At 39.9% G+C, this 7,500-nt stretch overlaps 1 protein-coding gene across 1 annotated transcript in view; it reads right to left on the reverse strand.

Annotated features, from left to right (window-relative positions):
- The window catches only part of LOC106872633 (outer dynein arm-docking complex subunit 2), a 261,939-nt gene extending 254,691 nt beyond the window's left edge, over positions 1 to 7,248 (reverse strand). The window contains exon 1 of the mRNA XM_089338944.1: positions 7,076 to 7,248. The gene's annotated coding sequence lies outside the window, so the exon portion shown is untranslated. The remainder of the gene's footprint in view (positions 1 to 7,075) is intronic.
- Between the last annotated feature and the right edge of the window lie 252 nt (positions 7,249 to 7,500).

Below are 7,500 nucleotides of genomic sequence, written 5' to 3' on the forward strand. Positions count from 1 at the left end.
GGAATAAATATACTAAATCCCTTAGTTATTGAATAAGTACACAAATACCAGCAAAAGAAATGCTGGTGGAACGTTCCCATCAAAACATCTGTCAAGTGTAAACATTAGGCGCAAAAGAACAGTGTTATAGAGAAGCAAAGTTCGGCGGGCGGCTTTTGCCTTCTCTCATTATACCATCATATTTATCATCCATTTCATCTCATTAATGTTTTTGTCCAGCCCGTAGCTACTCTCTGTGTACTGCCTTTATGGCAAATTGAAATGAAATAAAGTAGCTTGCTCACCAACCACATGGTTCCGGGTTCATTCCCACTGCGTGGTACCTTAGGCAAGTGTCTTCTACTATAGCCTCGGGCCGACCAAAGCCTTGTGAGCGGATTTGGTTGACGGAAACTGAAAGAAGCCCGTCGTATATATGTATATGTATATATATGTATGTGTGTGTATATGTTTGTGTGTCTGTGTTTGTCCCCCCAACATCGCTTGACAACTGATGCTGGTGTGTTTACGTCCCCGTAACTTAGCGGTTCGGCAAAAGAGACCGATAGAATAAGTACTAGGCATCCAAAGAATAAGTCCTGGGGTTGATTTGCTCGACTAAAGGCGGTGCTCCAGTATGGCCACAGTCAAATGATTGAAACAAGTAAAAGAGTATAACAGGTGGGACATTGTTTTGTAGAGAAAAAATATGTACCCTCATCGAGGTCAGTTGTGCTGCTGATGTGAATATCTCTTTGAAAATCAAAGAGAAAGAGAATGACCATGGATAACTGTTTTGAAACCTCCAGTTTCTATATCTAAATTATAAATTCACATAGAAAGAAAAAAAATAATTGATGCACTTGGTTTTGTGAGGAAATGCCTGAGCGACAATCTGGATAAGTTAGGGTTTTCCAACCAGTCAACTCGCACATTGTTGGACTGGATAACAGACATAATGTCACATCTTAGACTTGAGAGTTTTGCACACACACACACACACACACACACACACACACACACACACACACACACACACACACACACACACACACATAAATATATATTACGTACTGAGTTTCCAATTCCACCGAAATCGACAATGCCTTTTATCTTTTCGGGGTCGATAAAATGAGTACCAGGGTTGATGTAATCGACGTAACTTCTCTATCGAAATTGCTGGCCTTGTGTGTGTGTGTGTGTGTGTGTGTGTATAATATATATTATGTATGTATGAATGTATATATGTACGTAAGTATGTATACACACACACATACACATATATGTATAATTGTATGTGCGGAATAGTATTATTACATCCATTAGATATAGATACATTCCGCCATTGATGACCACACCATCCATAAAGTGGAAGCAACCATCTTGGAGAATCGCCACATAACTATTCGCCAATTTGCTCAAGAAGTGAATATAAGTGTAGGGTTTGTGGAAAAAATCATTCACGACCGTTTGCACATGCGTGAGTTGTCTGCACGATAGATTCCCCGGATGTTCACACCTTTTCAGAAGCAAGAACGAACAAATTGCTTCCAGACTCTTATGGCAATGTGCCAAGAAAACGAGGAGGACCTTTTTGGCAGAAAGCACGGGTCCATGACTATGGTCCTGAGTCTAGTCCAGTCGAAGCAATGGAAGCATAATAACTCACCACCTCCAAAGAAGGCTCGTGTCCAACCTTCAGCAGGTAAGGTGATTGTCACAGTCTTTTGGGACCAGCCCGGAGTCGGGATGATGGATTTCCTGGCAAAGAGCACCACAAATAATGCTTCTCTGCTGCAGAAATTGTGGGACGCCATGAAAGTAGTGAGGCGTGTGGCATGCTGACCAAAGGAATCTGCCTCCTCCAAGACAATGCCCCACTTCACCACGTGTATGTTGGCCAGATGAAAGCACACTCCTGCGGTTATGAAATCCTTCCTCATCCCGCTTACTCTCAGGACCTCGCACCATATTACTTCCACCTCTTTCCAACCATGAAGTCCCTTTTGAAGGAGAGCACTTTTCGGATGAGGACGGACTTATTTCCGAGGCAAAGTCTTGGCTCCAGATGCAACCTACCGACTTCTACAGACGAGGTCTTCACAGCTGCATAAAGCGATGGGAGAAGTGTGTCACCATTGGTGGTGGCTGTGTAGAGAAGGACTAATAATTTCATTTTGTTTATCACAGCCAAGTTTCGTTTATCCTAGTTCTTGGAAAGTGGGTCAGGGGAAATCTTTAATGAACAGCCCCCGTATACTTGTGAGTATATCCTGGCACTTCACCATCTCTCCTGCTCTCTCTTACATTTTTGCTGTTTCCCACTCTCTCTCTGTCTTTCCTTTGCTCTTCCTTCTGGCTGGGTAGCCATGTTTCTCCTCTACAGCAGCAAGCCTATTTCTGCCCTCATTCTTGTACCTCTCCTCTCTCCCTCTCTGTCTCCCTCTGTCTCCTTCTCTTTTCCTCACCCTCTCTTTTCCTCACCCTCTCTTTTCCTCACCCTCTCTTTTCCTTACCCTCTCTTTTCCTCACCCTCTTTTCTTTTTTCCCTATCTCACTGGGTAATCATGTACCTCCTCTATAGCAAGGCACCTATTTCTGCTTCTCTCTTTCTCTGTCACGCACTAACCTTTCATCATATGATGCCGTATCACCACTTCTAATGCTCCCACCGTTATAGCAAGACACCTGTTTCTGCCTCTCTGTCCTTTCTGTCACACTCTAACCTTTCATCCTCTGACACAAGTTTCCCTCCTCAAATTGCCCTGCTCCTCTCATAATTCCTTGTTTTGCGAATTACTTGGTAACCCTGCGAGTGCTGGTGCCACGTAGAAAACAATTGGTCTACACTGTAAAGTGTTTGGCATTTGGAAAGGCATACAGCTGTGAAAATCAGGCCAAAACTAACCTCGCCTCTGCTAGTGCCGCGCACAGAGCACTGAGTGCACTCAGCAGAGTGGTTGGTGTTAGGAAATGCATCCAGCCGTAAAACCCTACCAAAATAGATACAATAATTTTCTACCTGGCCGGCTCCTGTCAACCATCCCACTCATGCAGGCATGCATGGAAGACGGACATTAAACGATGATGACGATGACGATAATATATATATATATATATATATATATATATATATATATATATATATATATATATATATATATATATATATATATATATAATTTAAAAGCAGCAGAAATATAACAAAGCTGTTGCTCTGAGTTTCTCGTTCCCGTTCGTCGGACAGTTTTAACAAAATTGTCCGACGAACGGGCAGCGGACTCGCGGTCGGAGGATCGCGGTTTCGATTACCAGACCGGGCGTTGTGTGTGTTTATTGTTTATTGAGCGAAAACACCTAAAGCTCCACGAGGCGCAGGCAGGGGGGTGGGTAGGGTGGCGACCCCTGCTGTACTCTTTTGCCCCAACTTTCTCTCACTCTTTCTTCCTGTTTCTTGAGTAAAGTTGCGATGGACTGGCGTTCCGTCCAACTGGGGAGTGGGGGGGGGGGCACATACGCCATAGAAACCGGGAAACCGGGCTCATGAGCCTGGTTAGGCTTATGTATATGGGTGTGCGTGGGCGTGTCAATGTATCAGTGGGTGTATGGGTGTGTATATGTATATTTGCATATATCTATACATAGGTACGTACGTACTGCACACACACACACACACACACATATAAATAGGTATATTTATGTATTTGTTGGTTGGGTGTATGCGTGTATATTAGTTATATACAGCCAGAACATAATTGGAGTCAATCTGCTGGTGTAAAATCGATTGTTTTATTAATGTATTGTCGTGTCGAAGCATGTCGACACAGTTGACAGCGGAACATTAAAATGAATAAATAAACATATAAAACGATTTATTTTAATGGATTCAGTGACGTGTCTGTCAGCTGATGAACCAACCAACGAACGAACCAACGAACCAACGAACCAGCCAGCCAACTAGCCGACCGACCGACCGACCAACCCATCAATATCGAGACAATGCATCTGATATCATTAAACAGAACAAATTAGACAGGCATCGTTGATGTGTGTCCGAGATTAAATAAGACAATTCAGCGAGACTTCATTGAAATATTTGCCAGAAATTATAAAACAAACAACATTGGTATTTGCCTAAGATTACGCGAGATAAATAAGAAAATTATCGTTGGCGTTAGCCCAACATTAAAGAGGAAAATACGACAAATATCAAAATATCATTGTTGTTTGCCCAAGATTAAAGCAAGCAAATTAGAGAGACAACGTTGTCATGTTTTGCCTGAAATTAGACGGCAAACATTATTGGTGTTTGCCTGTGATTAAACGAGGCAAATAAGGAAATAAAAAATGGTGTTTGCCCAAAATGAAAGAGGACATATACGACGAACGATATTGGTGTTTGCCAAAGATTAAGGCAACATTAGTGTTAGCCCGAATTTTAAACAGAGTAAATACGACAGACAGCATAGATCATATATTAAAAAAGAAATTAAAAAAGCAAAAAAAAAAAAGAAAAAAAATAATGGCGGTGCTCCAGCCTGGTCACAGCCTCTGGCTGAAACCGATAATGAAATATAATTAAAAAAGCTTGTGTAAGCGCATTAGCTCTTACATGTCGCTTGATCTGCTAGAAATACCAGCCAAATAGCACTCAAATAACACACAGTTATGTTAAAAAGGGAAGGACAGATTGAATTATATAGCCCTAAAAACATTATGTATTAAAATAACATGTGATCATCTTGGGCGGAACACCTTTGATAACAGCCTTCATTAATCAAGTTTGAGCTAAAGAAAACAAGAATTATAAAAAGCAGGGGTGGTGACAGGAGGTAGGGAATTCATAGAGTTGCGGCTGTGGGGAGGAAGGATTGGGTTCTGGTGTGAGTAGTGGGAAACAGAATGAGTGAGAGGAAGAGGAAGAAACGGAAGGGAAGTCGGAGGAGGAGCGGGTGGGATATGTGTAGTCTGGGTGGATTAGGGAATGCAGCTAGCTATATCAAATGCGCAAAAGATGTTATGGGAGATTTAGCAGAGAGGTGGTTCGTAGGTGCATCAGAAGCAGAAGCAGTGGTAGTAGTAGTAGTAGTAGTAGTAGTAGTAGTAGTACTAGTAGTAGTAGTAGTAGTAGTAGTAGTAGTAGTAGTAGTAGAAGCAGCAGCAGTAGCAATAATAGGAGTAGCAGTAGAAATAGTATTAAATGTAGCTTCATTACTGATGCGTGAACAATGCTCAAATATAGATAACTTCTTGAGGTGTAAGAGACAGGCAAGAGAGCGCAAGGTCTCACAGGTCTCTCAGGGCCTACAAAAGCTGCAGGCTCAGTAACTTTCCTCTAGACCAAAATCTTAAGGAACTAATAGCTGACGCATTTGGTTGAGGAATAAATCGTTGCGTATCAGTATAATGGCTTTCTTCTGCATGTCGTGGTCACTTCTGGTACAAACCTGAAGGAACACTTAGATAGGACGTGCTGCAACCCCTGAATATTCTAAAATATGATTTTTAAAAAATACAATATATGCCATGGTGGACATGACTCAGTCCCAATGCATAGCACTTTGGCCAAGTGTCTTCTACTATAGCTTCGGGACAACTAAAGCCTCGTGTGTGGATCTGGTAGACGGAAACTGAAAAAGAACCTTTTATATATATATATATATATATATATATATATATATATATATATATATATATATATATATATATATATATATATATATATAAAACAAATAATAAATGAGTATATGCATATATACGTACAGGTATGTGCATAACTACGTCTACCTGTATATATAGGTGCATATCTGGGTACAGGACATTACAAACAAAACGTAGACAAGAAAATAATAATAACCAGAAATTAAATAAAAACCCACAGGGGAGGATAAGAATGATCTTGCCCCTGGGTGGTAGAGTTAATAAATCGGTTGGTTTGAAACTACAACCACATGACTCTTGGGTGCAAGCATCAAGAACGTATCTCTAGCCTAGAAGTAAGTTTTTTTTACTTCCACTACCATTGCGGAAGGCCCAGAAAAGGTGTCACAGGCGGAAAGTATAGAAAACGTGCTTGGCCCTGATTTATATATTAGCTAAAAAGAAATAAATAGATAAAAACGAGCAAGTGAAGAACATAAATAAAAACCTGTTATGTAAACACTTTTGGTCGAGAGATCGAATGCCGTGACCAGCAGAAATATTTCACAATAGGTATGACATTGACTAATCGATCTCAGACAGAGAGAATGAAGTAAAATAAAACAAAAATGTGATTTCATGCAAATCGAAGTTCAATCATTAGAAAACACCAACTGTTAACACACGCACACACACACGCACACACACTTCTATACATATATTTGTGTTTGTATATATATATATATATATGTATATAAATACACGTATGTATGTATGTATGTATGTATGTGTGTGTTTATGTATATATATGTACAAACATGTATCAATAATATATATGTGTATGTATGTATGTATGTATTTGTGTGTATATGTTTGTCCTCCCACCATCGCTTGACAACCGATGTTGGTGTGCTTACGTCCCCGTAACCTAGCGGTTCTGAAAAAACCCTTGATAGGCTTACAGAGAATAAGTCCTGGGGACGATTTGTTCGACGATCGGCGGTGCTCCAGCATGACCGCAGTGAAATGACTGTAGCAAGTAAAAGAATAAAAGAATATATACATACATATATATATATATATGTATATATATATATATATATATATATATATATATATATATATATATACACGTATATGTATATATATTCTAACGCAAATACATACATACATACAATTACACACACACACACACACACACACACACACACACACACACACACACACACACACACACACACACTTATATATGTATATATGTATATATAAAATGTATATGTATATACACACACAGACATAGTCTACATTTCACTATATGCATATATACAAGCATAGATACAAGTATAAACATACACGTATTTACAAATAGGTACATATACGTAAACACACACATACATACACCTGTGTTATATAGCTACAACTTTCACCTGTAATTAAAGATAACTTTGTTACTTACGGTCCTGTCTGTACGCACAGGTGAACAAAGATCAAAGGTGGACACAGGTATGATATTAGGCGATCAGTTATAAAATCGAACGGCTGATCAATACTGTAAGACAATAACTACGGAACAGAATCTGAGATAGCGTCCATACGTCTCAAGATTAGGTTTCCGTCGTTAAGGTGCGTTGCTAAGCAAGGGAGGTAACTGCCAGCTGACGATATTGACCGCAATAAATAAATAAATAATAAAGATTGTTATTCTTACGTCAGGCGTCAGCAGTTATTATCGGACAGTAACTTTTCTTGTCTCTCATTCTCTTTTCTCTCGTCTCTTACATTGTTATACATGTGTAGGCGCAGGCGTGGCTGTGTGGTAAGAAGATAGCGAGCTGGCAGAACCGTTAGCACGCTGGCGAAATGCTTAGCAGTGTTTCGTCT

Source organism: Octopus bimaculoides, chromosome 21 (genome assembly GCF_046866305.1).
Source record: "Octopus bimaculoides isolate indiv1 chromosome 21, ASM4686630v1, whole genome shotgun sequence".
NCBI classification, from domain to species: domain Eukaryota; kingdom Metazoa; phylum Mollusca; class Cephalopoda; order Octopoda; family Octopodidae; genus Octopus; species Octopus bimaculoides.